Source organism: Podarcis bocagei (assembly GCF_964188305.1).
Source record: "Podarcis bocagei genome assembly, chromosome: 9".
Lineage (NCBI taxonomy): Eukaryota > Metazoa > Chordata > Lepidosauria > Squamata > Lacertidae > Podarcis > Podarcis bocagei.
In genome coordinates this window covers 5,008,658-5,024,733 of record NC_138134.1, presented here as the reverse complement: position 1 = coordinate 5,024,733, position 16,076 = coordinate 5,008,658, and the positions used below count along the sequence as shown (strand labels likewise).

Here is a 16,076-nt window from a genome sequence, read left to right as displayed (position 1 = left end):
CTGAATCATACCAGAAACTGCAAAACCAGTCATTTGACAGGAGCCCATAGCAGAGCAGAAACAGATGTAATTTGTATTAAGGGCAGCAATGATTCCAGCAAACTGCCCTATGTCTCTTAAAATGTTTCATCTGTCTCAAATCACAAGCCACAATCTCAAGAAAAGCAGCTTTGTAATAACCATGCTTATTTCCGCAGTTTATCAACAGCACACTTTACTCTGAAAATAAATTGTGCTGTGTGCACTGGAAAGACAAAAAAAATTAAAAATTAAATCAGATATCCTTTTCTTGAAGCCACAAATGCAGAGATTTCTATAATTTAAGAGCAAAGGAAGAAAATGCTGCCTAGAGAATAGGCTAGCGTATCATTACATTTACAAGCAAAACAGTATGCTGTTTATCATGCCCACGGGTGTGTGTTGCTGTGTAAGAAAGCCAGTTAAAACCGGAGCTGGTATTAGCAAACCTATTTGGAATCTGGTTTCTCTGAGAGCTTTCAGGAGCCAAGAGAATAATGACAATTCGCCTCAGAGAAATAAAGTTTTTTCCTCACTTACATGGCTTGAAAGAGTTCTGAACAGCTGGAGCCTCAAGATTATAATGTGTGCAGATGTTGCGTGTTTGGTCGACCCTTCCCCCCTTCCCCACCCCAAACGTTGGCACCAGAACCTCTGCAAAGCTGGAGCTTGATAAGTAATTTCCTGGTTTCCCCCTTACAAAGTTCTCACATAGTTTATCAGTTGTCCACCCTGACAGCAGAAGAACTCAAAGCAGACTATGTGCCCTGCAGAGGAAAGACTTCACTGCGGCTTTGGTCTGATGGGAAAGAAGGAGAATCTCCCAACCACCCCCACTCCCTTTTACCCCAAAAATTACATTATCTTCTGGCTGAATGCATAGCTGAGCAATAGCACGAGGACAAGCAACTGCAGCACAAAAACGGCAGTGTGGTTTTCAGAATTTACCTGCTCTGCCATGCAAAACTCTCAAAGAGATACATAGGAAGGGTTCTCTGCACCACTCAGAAGATAAAGCCCAGGGCCTCTCATTTCATTGCCCCGCTGTGGAGGGTTGCGAGTCAACTAAAGACTTCTACTCCGGTAGGAATAGCGTGTGCAAAGTGTGTCACGGCACAGTCCCAAAGAGGAAACCACCAACAATACAAAGCATTCAGAGATAGGCAAACTCACCCAGCCTAATTCAGAATTCCTCTGGGAAAGTTAGACAAACCACATGGCCATTAATTCAGGTTTCCTGGATAGATTCTGAACTAGGCTCCCGACTTGCAGGCATGCCTCAGGGTACCAGAGACATCTGTGCCTGCCTTGGATGGGGCTCTTCACCTGTCCGATGCCACAGAATCATACAGAGCAGGCTTCCTCAACCTCGGCCCTCCAGATGTTTTGGGACTACAACTCCCATGATCCCTAGCTAGCAGGACCAGCGGTCAGGGATGATGGGAATTGTAGTCCCAAAACATCTGGAGGGCCGAGGTTGAGGAAGCCTGATATAGAGGAAGGAGCAACAAGGGCTTGACCCATGTGGGAAGTGGCACAACAGGCTCAGGGGACTTGAGGCATCACTAGACAAGCACCAGGGCACACAGACCGTAGACCTTTTGGACCCCAGTTCAGGCTCCAGCGAGGTGCACTAGACCTCCAAATGGCCCCTACCGCGCCCCCAATCTCTCAAATACAGCAAAGAAGAAAAAAGTGTGCTGGGGCACAGCAACCATGTGCACATGTGGATCCTAGTCAGTGGTATATCATGTAGGGGGCCATAGGGGCAGTTGCCCTAGGTGAAAAATTGCTAGGGGCGCAAAATTTCAACACCCGGTGCTGCCTCAATACAGCTGTGCACCTCTGTTGATGGGCTTCTCCATGCGAACCAGGAAGTGACCTCTCCAGACAATGAAACAACCTGTTTTTATTACCTCTGTGGCTGCCATCTCCTGGGTGTCATGGACACTGTTAGGCAGTTGAATGTGAATACGTACTCCATCTCCCTCCCTCCCCTGGGCACTGGCAATCCATGCTACACCACTGATCCCAGTCCATGTACAGAAGCCTGCTTTTCCACACTTCTGCTTGTCCGGTTCCTAGAAAGCACGGGTACAAGCAGTTTCCTGCTTGTCCCACAATATCTAGGCACGAGTTGGAGTGGTTTAGCATTTGCTCCACTACTTTCACCTGGAAAACCTGCTCTTTAGCTCTGAAGTGGAACAAACGGCAATCTGCGGGAAACTCAATTGCAGTTTGTGCCGATTCAGCACTAAAGATTGGGTTTCCCTGAGGGAAAGTGGTAGGGGAAATGGATGTGTTGATGAGCTCTGAAACACACACGCCAGAACCCTCCAACATTTCTCTGATGAAAGCAGGCACATCCTAAGGAAAAGTAGGACATTCCAGGATCCAATTAGAAATGGGGATGGCTTATGTAAATCCGGGACTGTCCCTGGAAAATAGGGACACTTGGAGGTCTGTTGCTTGACAGCTGCTATGTCTCCCATTTTACCCATATGTGGCTCTGCTACAAATAACAGGTGGTTAAGATGTAGGGAACGCTGAGAAAGCAAACAGAGGAAGGATTTCTTGCCCTGGGACTCTTCCAGGTCTTGTTCAGATCACAAGCACCCCACAGACATGCACTTAAAATAAATTTATGCTTTCTTTTAAAACCATGCCTATTCTTCATTAATATAGCAGTCTTCTTGCATAAATGTTTATTTTCTAGCAGACCACTCTTGCAATTGGTTACATAAGCATTTTTATCAAATAATTTCACAGTGTGGGGGATTTTGGCCGCTGAACTAGCACAGTAACAAATTTTCAGACATTGCAGCAATTTGGCTGGATGTTTAAATATCCATTTCTGTTGAGTCAGAGCTCAGTATGGGGGGTGATCACAGCTAATGGCTTTTGATGGCTGGTGGCAACTCCAAGCCACAGGCACTTGTGGGACACCACACTTGCTTGTGTGTAGGCTGACTGCTGATTCAAGTGTGGCAAAACCTGTGCTCAACTTGCATACGTACACATTTGTAAATAACAACTCATTACAGAAGGTACCTTGAGTGCAGAATATTCACTCTACTCACAAAGAAACTGAAAAAGTTGCTTGCATACACAGGGAGGTGTGTACAGTATCTTACTACAGGATCGCTGTCTATTTTGCAGGCACAACACATAAGGAAAAGGGCACAGGGAGGGAGGGAGGAAAAAACAAGCTTGGGCATCAGTTGTTAATATTACCATTCTTGTAACGACCCGACCCAGGATGGGAACAGTTCAGGTAGTCTGCTGCAATGGCTGCCACGAGAGACCAAAGGCAGCTGATCTGTCAGCAAAGAATAGTCCTGTTTGCTTCTTTGCAGCTTTCTGGAACAGCTGCTAGCAGGTGATTATTGCAGAGAGCCAAAGGTAGCTGGTCTCTCGGCAGAGACTATGAAATAGTCCTGCTTTCCTTCCTTCCCCTCAACTTACTGTGTTCAGTTGCCTACACAGCTGAACATCTGGGCAGAGCTTCTGAAAAACAGCATTAAGAGTCAAAGAGTAGTCTAGAATAGCTACATCTGACTTATCCTGTTCTCAGGATATTCTCAGAGCAAATCTTTGGACTATCTCGCCTCCTTTGGAGCCAATTAATTACCCACATTTCTGTTTCTATTCATAATCCATTATGTCTGCTCTTACCAGTCAAGAGCAAAGATTAAGTGTTCTATCCACAAGCAACGTGTGGACACACAGACAGCTTTCGCATTTGGTTGGAGCACTTGGCTGCTCCAACAGTGGCAAGCCATTGAAACTGCTGCTAAAACAGAGCTTTTTTGCTCCATTTTCGCACTGGTTTTGACAGAAACCGCTTGGTGCGATTGGAGCAAGGTGTGCTCCCCACACCCCCCATGTGATTGTTGTTTCCTTCTAGTTACATTGGTAGCTGCCCCACACCTGAAATGGCAGGCTGGATGGGGAGGCCTGGTGGGTCATTTTTAGCCCACAGGCTGGAGGTTCACAGCCTGACAGTGTGGTGTAGTGGTTAGTGTCAGACTGTGACTGAGGAGACCCAGATTTGCATCCTGTTCAGCTCAATGGGTGACTTTGAACCAATTGGCCTAACTGACCACACAGGATTGTTGAGAGGATAAACTTGGGAAAGGAAAATCCTGCAACTGCATTGAGTTCCTTGGGGGGAAGTTGGCATGGAAACAAACAGGGCTACCACCCCACGTCAGGGACCCATAGCCTGGGCGTGTGCTGGGATCCTAACAAAACATGCACAGAAGCTGAGCACCTGAGTTAAATGAGACCCCAGTACATTTACACTGCATGGGTTAGTCCTTTTTTGCTCACCTGGTTTCATGTGTACACCAGATCTTAGTGAGCAGTTGGGTAGAATACTCCCTGCACACTTTTCCTGATATCTTTCTAAGGGGAAGAAAACTTGATTAAAAAGATAAGAATGCTGAGCATTTGGCAAAGGGCCTTAGAATATCTCTGAGAGAGTCTGGTCTTTCCATGGCTATGTTACTGGATATATTTTAAAATAAGTTGACCTCTCAGATTGATCTCTTTAATTTCATGTTCCAATGCCAGAGATGTTTCAGAAGTTCTTTTCCATTTGTCTATGGTGTTGCTATTTTGAACCCCACCCACAAACAATGGATTGTTTATTTTGTCTTATTCTGCATTTGTTTCCCTTATTATATTGTATAGCAATATTGAAAACCTTAATAAAAATTACTATTCATGTTTTTAAAAATCCCACCCACAAACAAATTCTGTTACCTGAATCGCCGCTAGCACTTGGATTATGTCTTGCTCACTGGTGAAAGAAGGCACTCTGTATACACTCAGAGGTACTTTGTTCTACTCTATATTACTCCTCACCTTTGTCTGTAAGCGAAGGTTATGGCCGGAGATGGAAGTGGGTGGCACTCTATGGGTGGGGTGGGAGCTGCCCACCCACCAGGCAAGGGGAGGTGATCTCAGGCAGAAGGATTCACAGGGGCAGCAAATCCCGATGTAGATCTTCACTTACTTCTTCTTCCCTGAAGGGGAGGGGGGTGCTATTTTGCCTCAGGTGTCCAAATGTCTTGGGCCGGCCCTGGGTTTGACTCAATTTACTGGAATTTCTCCTTCTTAGTCCCCATTGAAATGGCTGTGAGCTCTTGTGTGGTTCTCATCAACTTAAGTGTGCCTTCTCTAAGAGAGAACCTTGTGATGATAATGATAATGATGATAATAATAATAATTTATTATTTATACCTTGCCTGTTATGTACTGAAGTTCTCACCCTGGGCCAGCAGGGGGATACTGTAGATAGTTTTCACTCAGGTCCACATATGCGAATAAGGGATTGAAAGTGACGTTCAGTGATTATAGTTGCAGGAAATGGTTACTGTTGCATTCTAGTGGAGCTCTATACAGTGGTGCCTCGCAAGACGAAAAGAATCCGTTCTGTGATTCTCTTCGTCTAGCGGTTTTTTCGTCTTGCGAAGCAAGCCCATTGAAGGATTAGCGGATTAGCACTATTAGTGGCTTTTAGCGGCTTATCTGCTGATCGGATCAGCTGATAAGCGGCTTAGCGGCTTAGAAAAAGGGGGGGGAGGGAAAAAAACCAGCAGGAACCCGCAAGACATTGTCGTCTTGCGAAGCAAGCCCATAGGAAATTCGTTTTGCAAAGCACCTCCAAAACGGAAAACTCTTTCGTCTAGCGAGTTTTCCGTCTTGCGAGGCATTCGTCTTGCGGGGCACCACTGTATAAGCAGGTTGGCTGAACCCTTCAGTTCAGTTCTGTTCTGGCCTGTGAATAAACAAGAGCTGTTTGAAGAATCGCTGTGTCGTCTGATATGTTCACCCACAACTTAACACTGCCCATCTGGCTGGGTTTCCCCAGCCACTCTGGGCGGCTTCCAACAAAATATTAAAATACCATAGTCTGTTAAACATTAAAAGCTGGGGGATTTGCCCCAGATTTTTTGTTTGTTTTTAAAACCGGGTGAGCTCTTATTGCTTATAATGACTTAATACGCAGTGTTTCTCAAACCTGAGTCCCTTAGCTGTTGTTGGACTACAAACCCCATCATCCCTAGCTGGCAAGACCAAACTTGGTCAGGGATGATGGGAGCAGTAGCGTAGTGTGGGGGGGTGCAGGGGGGGCTGGCCGCACCGGGCGCAACATCTGGGGGTTAGGGTTAGGGGGCGCAAATCCACGGGTTAGGGGGCGCAAATCCATGGGTTAGGGGGCGCAAATTACTTGCCTTGCCCCGGGTGCTGACAACCCACGCTACGCCACTGGATGGGAGCTGTAATCCAACATCAAACTGGAGACCCAAGTTTGGGAAACACTGGATATAGCTCTACAAACCTTGTGTGGTGTTTGCAGGGCCTGAAAGACTGGAACCTCCCGTGGATATTTGGCATAGCGAGTCCTGAGTTCCAGCAGAGGCCAAAACTGCCACAAAATGCTTTCAGTGCTATGTGTCAGGCAGACCCTTCCTTTTAAGGATATCTTGGCAGCCTTAGTCCAAACAAGGCTTTTTTCTTCCTATGGGATCATCTAGCTTTAATTTCTAAGAATCCCGAGCACATTCCAGAAAAACCTCAGAGGTCAGTCGAACATGGGAAAAACAAAAGCATTTGCATATGCAAAGGACAGCCCTGCTACACGCATCGTTTAAAATAGCTAGGTGCCCCCTCCACCCTCAACAAAATAATGTGGTTGATGAATTTGGAAACTGATATGGCATCCCCTTCACTCGGCGAATCTGGATGCCAAACTTGTTTTGCATGTCACTTCACCTCATACAGAAGGTATGGGAAACCACCCACTGGTCCATAGGGAATGACGTTAGGATGTTTTTAAAATGGAAAACACAGCCAAATCCAACCAGACAGAATAAATAAAGACGATCTTGGACTCTTTGTTTTAGCCGGCATGCTTTTAGACAGGACATCACCCTCTAGGTATGCCTTGATGGTCACAATAGGGACATTTTGTGGGGGGAAGGTGCGCTGAAGTGTTGACTTTTTGAGGAACCGAGATATTATCTAATGAAGCGATAGAAACACAGAGACCAGTCCTGGCCCCTAAAACATTTGTTGTCTGGCTCTTCGCAAATTTTAACTGAGCTGTGCTAAAAAGTTTGCTGACAGTTTCATTTCTATGGAAATGGAACAAATGTTCCCAAGAGATCGTCTGCACTTTAATGTTAGTACTTTTAGATTTGATATGCTGCAATTTATTCAAGGAGTGAGAAATCCAGGCACCACACTACAATGTTTAGGGTTATTTGGATGAGAGAGAGCAGCTTTTTATATTTGCTGTATTTACTAATGAGCAAGCAGAGCAGCACTGATGCTTTCAACAGGGAGCACAACTACTAATCATGCACTCAGTCCACAAAGAGAACAATTGTCTTCCAAGGATACTTCCTCTCCAGTCAGCTAACAATTACCGTATTTTTCGCCCTATAAGACGCACTTTTTCCCCTCCAAAAATGAAGGGGAAATGTGGGTGCGTCTTATGGGGCGAATGCAGGCTTTCGCTGAAGCCTGGAGAGCGAGAGCGGTAGGTGCGCACCGACCCCTCTCGCTCTCCAGGCTTCGCGGACCTCTCGGCAAGCAGCGGGAATGCTCCCGCTGCTTGGGGAGAGTTGCCGGCATCCCGAAGCCTGCGCGCGCTGATCTCAGCGCGTCCAGGCTTCGCGGATCTCTCCTCAAGCAGCGGGAACGTTCCCGCTGCTTGGGGAGAGTTGCCGGCATGTCGAAGCCTGCGGGCGCTGATCCCAGTGCCTGCAGGCTTCGTGGATCTCTCCGCAAGCAGCGGGAACGTTCCCGCTGCTTGGGGAGAGTTACCGGCATCCCGAAGCCTGCGCGCGCTGATCCCAGCGCCTGCAGGCTTCGCGGATCTCTCCGCAAGCAGCGGGAACGTTCCCGCTGCTTGGGGAGAGTTACCGGCATCCCGAAGCCTGCGCGCGCTGATCCCAGCGCCTGCAGGCTTCGCGGATCTCTCCGCAAGCAGCGGGAACGTTCCCGCTGCTTGGGGAGAGTTGCCGGCATCCCGAAGCCTGCCCGCGCTGATCTCAGCGCGTCCAGGCTTCGCGGACCTCTCGGCAAGCAGCGGGAGCCACCACTGGGCTCCCACAGCTTGCAGAGAGCTGCCTGTTTGGGGGCTGGGGTCAGGGGAAGCTCGGGCTGCCCCAGCCCCGCGCCTGGGGGGGAAATAATTTTTTCCCCTTTATTTCCCCCCAAAAAACTAGGTGCATCTTATGGGATGGTGCGTCCTATAGGGCGAAAAATACGGTAGAAATTCTCCCTCAGTCTCTCTGTTCTAGCTGAAAAGGGCTCCAGGCTGTCTCCCTCCCTCTTTCTTCTCCAGCTAGCTGAAAGAGGTAGTCAATGTAGTTTTACATTGCAGAAGCTGCAGAGAGATTTCCACGTATCAGGAGAACTCCTCCAGTTTTCGGAAACATTCTGTCTTGGGAGCAGACCATATCAGTCTATAACAGTTAACAAACAAAGAGCATTTTAGATTTGCCATATTCCCAAAACTGGGATTTTTACAGCATTTTTCTTTTAAAAATCGCCCTAGTTGCCATACGTCCAGGTTTCCCCAGACATATGGACGCCATTTTGACAGTCCAATTCCTGGACGTATGGCAGCCTTACTTTTACCAAATCACACCTCTTATTTCCTTACATTTGCATCTCTAAGCTGAGAGTGTGTCTGTCACATGTTGGTCCCATGTGCATAGAAACAAGTTGTGAAACTTTACAAATGCCAAAAAATGTAACAAGTTCCTGAATCTGAAGCCTTCTTTGAACTTGAGGCCCCGAGCCAGGTGACCCTCCTGCCCCACGCCCCAACTGGCCCTTCAGATTTTCGGGTGACTCTAACTACATCAGCCACAGCCTACATGGCCAATGGTGAAGGATTGTGGGGGTTGTAGTTCAGCAACATCAGAATGGGGGCACAGGTTAGCTGCCCCTGCTAAAGAAATGAGAGGTTTCAACAGTCATGTACTACCATGCAACTAGCAGCTATGCCTTCATCACACCTGTCTCCCACCCTTTCTCCAAGGCAAGAGGACAATCCAATTTTATCGCCACAGCAATTATGAGAGGTTACGTTAGGCTAAGGGAGCCTTGCCCAAAGTTAGCACCAGGCTTTCCCAATCCATATCCAGCACTCTGGCAAGAGTGCACAATTGCAATAATTCTCTCCATTATTATTTTTTAAACAGTCTTTCCCCAGATGTTCTGGCTTATGGCACAGACTTTGCTTTCCAGATTCTGAAAGTGTTCCAGAAAGGGTTGTGAGCCGAGAATAGCCAGGGGTGGTCCTCATGTTTAGCCTGGAGAAGAGGAGGTTAAGGGGTGATATGATAGCCATGTTCAAATATATAAAAGGATGTCACATAGAGGAGCGAGAAAGGTTGTTTTCTGCTGCTCCAGAGAAGCGGACACGGAGCAATGGATCCAAACGACAAGAAAGAAGATTCCACCTGAACATTAGGAAGAACTTCCTGACAGTAAGAGCTGTTTGACAGTGGAATTTGCTGCCAAGGAGTGTGGTGGAGTCTCCTACTTTGGAGGTCTTTAAGCAGAGGCTTGACATCCATATGTCAGGAGTGCTCTGATGGTGTTTCCTGCTTGGCAGGGGGTTGGACTTGATGGCCCTTGTGGTCTCTTCCAACTCTAGGATTCTATGATTCTATTCTATGATTCATTTCATTTAAACACATTGCTGCACACTGTGATAGGAATTTTAATAATGTGATAGGAATTTTATGGTCTTAAATATATAGTAATGTTCATAACTGCACATACATAGATCAGCACAGGAAAGCCAACCTGGAACCATTTTGATTCCTAAACTGACCAAATCCTTTCTCTGCAAGGTTAACCTAGAAAAGCCTCCCCATTGTCTCTTCCTTTAATCTGTGTTTGAATAAGGTGTGAGCCTGTGACCTGGCCCAGGAAATAAGTATTTTACCACTACAAAAGAATGGCCAGGCACCCCAGAAATCCAGTCAAGCAACTTGCCAGACAGGAGATAAACTGTGACAGGAGAAAAACAACATTTAAATTTCTGATGTAGGTGGGATGTATCTGAAGGGTGGTCTTAGGTTACACCCCTTCTGTGATGTATGCATAATGTTTCTGGGGGTGGTCTGGATCTAGAGGATGGGAATTTCAAAAGTCTTTATAAGGCCTTGCAGGCCATTGTTCTGGGTCCTCTTCCTCTCCTGCGTGTGAGGGGAGTACCCTGTTGCAACAGATCAATAAAGATCAAGCTTACTAGCTGCTTTGCTTCTCAATATTCTCTGGTTGGCCTCTGTTATTTTCTCCTACCAATAGGGAACCTATGTAAGGACTCTATATGGGCTCTTGGATACCCCATAAGGGAAAAGGGCATATTTTTATTTACAACAACACAACCCCAGTCTTTGAGCAGGACGAGATTCCAGGGGTTGGAGGTGCTTACCAGGGTTCGCGTTTCCTTTGGAATGAAGCACAGCAGAGACTGTGGTGTCTAAGCCAACAATAGAGGGGTTCACAGCATTTGTATCCCATAGCCACAGCCCTGGATTCAAATGGAAATCAAACACGAGTCTGATTCTTTCTCCAGCTTGCTGCTATCCCTCTAGCTCACATCACTGCAACACTAAACTCTGGCTTTGTCCTTCTAACTATATGTGAGCTGAGGGATGGGCTCCCCCGCCCATTTTCCTTTTTATTATTATTAATATTTTATTAAGTTTTATCAGTGAAAGAATTCAAAAAAGTACAAAAACAGAGAAATACAAAGTCAAAATACAAAAATACAAACATTAAACACAAAAAGAAAGGGGGAAAAAAGAAAAAAGAAAAAAAAACATAAAGAAAAAACAAAACTCCCTCTTTTTTAGTCTCTCATCTTTAGTTAACTTATTTTCCTGACTTCCTCACGCCTCCCTTTTTTGTATCCCTTTTTAAAAATTGGTTCAGCAAATTCATATCCAATTTAGTTTCTCTATTATCAGTCCCATCTTACATTTTGCCTTGTTGCTAAAACCCCTTCAATTCATTTCAACGTCATCAGCATTCAAAAATTTTGCAATGTTTCTGTAAATAAATTTTAAATTTCCTCCAATCTTCTTCCACCAACTCTTCTCCCTGGTCTCGGATTCTGCCAGTCATTTCCGCCATTTCCATGTAGTCTATTAATTGCATTTGCCATTCTTCCAGAGTGGGTAGGTCTTGTGTCTTCCAGTGCTTTGCGATAAGAATTCTTGCTGCTGCTGTAGCACACATGAAAAAAAGTTCTATCCTTCTTTAACACCGATTGGCCAACTATGCCCAGGAGAAAGGCCTCTGGTTTCTTCAGAAAGGTATATTTAAATACCTTTTTCATTTCATTATAGATCATTTCCCACAAAGCCTTAATCTTTGGGCACGTCCACCAAAGGTGAAATAATGTACCTTCAATTTCTTTACATTTCCAACATTTGTTCCCCCACCCATTTTCCATCTTGCACAGAGCCCCTTTCCTTTGTTCCCCTTAATGGCCCATCGCCCAGGCAATTGCCTCATCAGGAAGCTAGCTCATATTTTAACACTTGCGGGGATCTAGGGGTTAGAAGGGTCTCAGCATACAGCCTACCCAACTCATAACAACAGCTATAAGCTATCGTTACCTGTCAACAGACAGCTGGAATAAATTCTTAGGTCAGCAAGGCATGGCATTTGCAACAGATGAAGCCCAAATAGTACATGGGTTAAACAGAAGCCAGTATAAATACTCTGGCAAAATATCTGCCATAAGCAGTGGAGCACATTTGTGGGAAGTGTTTGTGCATTGAATCCACCTGCAGAATGCCTGTTGGGGGGGGGGCAAGGCATGCAGAGCCAAGAGGCAGGGGACAGATTTGCCTTCTCTTCAACAGCCCAGATCTTTAACCCCCCCTGCCCTGCAGAAGACTGAAGGACAACCCCCATATGGCAGAAGGAAAAGTAGGCTGCTCAAGGACACGGCGGCGTGAAGGGGGCACATTTGTGCTTTGCCCCTGCTGCTCCCAGCAACCGATAATCAAGGGTGCTCCTACCAGATTACCTTCAAGACCAGGGGGGGTGTGTCTTTTTATCGGTTGAGTGTGACAGAAAGTTGAGAGCCCCCACCCACACCAGATGGATGTCCACCGTTCCTTGTGTTTATTTTAGCATTGCTTTTAGTATTATATGTCTCGTGTTTCCCAGATCTCCAAAGTAAGATTCCAATATTCATTTCCTTTAACAAAAACTCTGAAATCCACACCCTTTGTGAACTACAACTTTGCATTATTATAAGAGAGAGAGTTGTAAAAATAAACTGAGCGCTACTTCCACAGCTGTTAGCTTCAGGCATGTTCATCTGGCATAAGAGAAGGATGAGTCTCGGGCGTTAGCCTGCCCTCATACTGACTCCACAACCAGACACAGAACATGAACACCCAGTTAAGGAGACATGGCACCTGCCTGTACCTTAAATTTCCCTGACTCTGTGGTCTGTCCTCTCCTGTACTCCAGGTTTGGGATTGTTTGTGCAACCAGCGGGCAGGGACAAGCCATAAGCCCATTGCTCCTTGCTGTATTAGATTTGGCAAAGCAGTATCTGAACACAGCATGTGACACACAATAGTACAATCAAGCAGGTGGAAACTGACTTCAAATTTACTGATCTCAAAAAGAACATTATTATTACGATTTTAAATTCAGGGAAGGAAACTGACCCAAGCACTGCCTAGCCAAAGTTAAACACTGCAGTTCTGTACACTGACTAGCCAGGCTTTTAAAACTAATTCCTGGATAAGATGGCACTTCATCATGGCTTTTGCACAAATTGGCCTTATTCCGATGAACCATGCACTTTGACTAAGGCCACTGATGGGGATCATAAAGGAAACTTGCTATTCCCGACAAACTAGTGGCATATAAGCATAAATAACCAAGCACAATCAGAGCACAATACGCTACTCTGCATCTCCAGCCACTGACAAATCTTTCTGCCTATTTAAAAACATTTTAAATGTGAGGCCATTATATTCATCCCGCTTCATTATCTTCCATGAAGACTGAAGCTTCCCACATCAGCAATTGAAACAGATGTTGGGTTAGAGCACAATTAAGCCAGGTGGCCTTTAGAAATCAGGAAAGCTAAAATTAGTTTGCCAGAACCCTTTTGGCTGCATGCAATGCAATCTTTGAGGCAGACTGTTGCCGTTGCTCCTCTAAAGATATCTCCCCCCACTTTTCCTCTGGCCTCACTACATTCAAACCTTCACCAGCAGACCTTAAAAGGTGGCATTCAACACAAGCCCTACTCAGAGAAGACCGTGCCCTCCAACATCCCTCAGATGGAAACAGGGAGATTTCTCACTCCGCCGCAACTGACCTTCCTCAATCCCCCAATTTTTGTCGCCACAGAGTATTCCCACCACCAATGGGACACAGCGCACACACCATCCACCGTCCTGAGAAAACCCCTTAATCCTGATTTGGTTTTATTCTTTGGTAGATTTGCAAATAGAAAAGCACACACCAATAAATAAATTTTAGAACGGGGCAAGACTAGACACGGACACACAAAGCGAATCAGAAGCCTGGATGGCTTTTGTAATTCTGGGACTATCCCTGGAAAATAGGGACACTTGGAGGGTATGGAAGACCTACTGATGTTTAGGGACATGACTAAGTTAGGTTCATTAATTTCAATGGGTCTACTCTGAGGAGGACTAGGACAGCTCTTTATATTTTCAGCAATATTCTTCTCCAGGCTTCCTCAACCTCGGCCCTCCAGATGTTTTTGGCCTACAACTCCCATGATCCCTAGCTAGGATGGTGGGAATTGTAGTCTCAAAACATCTGGAGGGCCAAGGTTGAGGAAGCCTGTCCTGACTGACTGACTGACTGATTGATTTGCCGGCCTTAACCATAAGGCTACAGCATCATGGTATTTTGCAGTACGGACACAAACTGGGAGCAAAAATTTCACCATAAAAGAGCTCTTCATCAATGGGAACAAGTACTGTATCTAGATTAAATTAGGCAGTTGGAACATTAGCCATGAGGTCATCATCATCAAAAAAGCAACAGAAGATCGTAGCAATAATGAAAAAGGCCACAGCTCTTGTCTCTGATTATTTTTTTTCTCCAGGGGTGTGTAGGGAACAGGGGGAATTAGACACAGACATGAGGGGTTGGTATATCTTGGAACACCACCCACATAATAACACTCTGATTTTTTAAAACACTGCTGGGATTACAAAAGATCTATCCAAAGGAGAAAACCAATAGTGTCACTGTCTCAGTCGGCAGGAGGGGTCTCTGGGATAGTGTTGGGAGCCGCCCCCCCCAAAAAAACCCCCTCTGATTATTATTGGGAGAGCTTACAAACATCTGGTGGGAATGATGAAAACACAAGGGTAACAGATGGGGTAAGACTCAGCTGAGAGCTCATTTCAAGCCTGAAGGAAGTGAAGAAATCTTCCTTCCATCTCTATATCTGCAGAGTGTTGGCGGTGAAAGCAGTTCTGAGGGGCGATGAAGGGTCTCATATATATTTCCCGGCCTTTGTAAGGTGGAGTAGGACTCTGAGAGGCCCCTTGTGACTAGTTTGCAAAACACTTGGCAGAAAAAAACACCACCCATCTGCTCCAACCGAAGACTTCAAGTTGACTGTAGAGTTAGTGGATATGCTGGAGGTTTCTGCCTGGTTTTGTTAGTGTGGGTACTTTGCAGCTTTTTCTACCCGAGGATGTGGATAAGATTCTTGGAAGCTTGAGCCTTCCCATTTGCATTCTCTATTTTTGCCTGCCCCGGCTGCTTAAAACAACCACTGGTAGTGTGGGCAAATGGATGGAGCACATTCTAAATGTTTTCCAGCAAAATAACCCTCATGCCCTTACATGATAGCTCAGTTGGGTACAGCAGGCTTCCTCAACCTCAGCCCTCCAGATGTTTTTTTGGCCTACAACTCCCATGATCCCTAGCTAGCAGGACCAGTGGTCAGGAATGATGGGAATTGTAGTCTCGAAACATCTGGAGGGCCGAGGTTGAGGAAGCCTGGGTTAGAGCATGGTGCTGATAATTCCAAGATTGCAGGTTTGATCCCTGTATAGGCAGCTGCATATTTCTGCATTGTGGGGGTTGGACTAGATAATTCCTGGGGTCCCTTTCAACTCTACAGTTCCATGGGTTTCTCACAAAACAAGTCATGCCAGACAAATCTCATTTCTTTCTTTCTTTGATAGAGTTACGAGCTTGATGGTTCAGGGGAATGCTGAGGACATAGTATATCTTGAATTTAGTAAGGCTTTTGACAAAGTGCCCCATGATATCCTTGCAGGGAAGCTGGTAAAATGTGGGCTAGTCAAGGTAACAATCTGCGCATGCAGCCCTCAATAGCTGCTACAAGTTTTAGTAAACAGATTTTTTGCCTGACTCAGGGGCTAATCTACAATACCAGCAGACTTGTGTGGCGGACCTGCACCTCTTCAGATTGCAGGTGGGGAAACTAGGTGTCTGAAATACCCCCACCCCGTAAAGAAAAATGGTGAGTCAGAGAAAACACAGGCCTATAAATCTGTTTTCTGGGATGTTAGTTTTCTATAGACAGCAAAGGTGTATTCTTTCTTTAAGCACACCTGTACTCTGCAGGGTTAGGCACAGCTGAGCGAAAGATGGGTTGGAGAAGTCTGCTATTATTTAATTAAAATACTTCTATTCCAGCTTTCCATCTACATTCAAATTAGCTTACAACATCAAATTTAAAGAGATGAACTTATTACTGTGATAATTATCTGTTTTTAAACCACATATTGAGCGTCTATGATGGAAAGCTATACAAAACTAGCATGACAGATTATAGGTTATATGAATAAAGACAAGCCAAATGTTAAAATAGCACCAAAACTGGTAGCACTAACCCAGCAGGAAATCCCAAAGTCATTCAGAAAAATGCCCAGGGAAGCAAAATACTCTTTTCTGGCCATCTAAAATATACAAACATGGGCACTAGGCAGACGTTTTTGGGGGACACATTTCAGTGAGACGCG

General features: G+C 45.6%; 1 protein-coding gene across 6 annotated transcripts in view; it reads right to left on the bottom strand.

The window, feature by feature from the left end:
• Positions 1-16,076, bottom strand: part of C1QTNF7 (C1q and TNF related 7) — a 39,808-nt gene that overhangs the window by 18,860 nt on the left and 4,872 nt on the right. The window contains exon 1 of one of the 6 annotated variants that reach the window (XM_081207910.1): positions 967-986. The exons of the other annotated variants lie outside the window; for them this stretch is intronic. The gene's annotated coding sequence lies outside the window, so the exon portion shown is untranslated. Of the gene's footprint in view, positions 1-966; positions 987-16,076 lie in introns of those variants that run through there. 6 annotated transcript variants of the gene reach the window in all.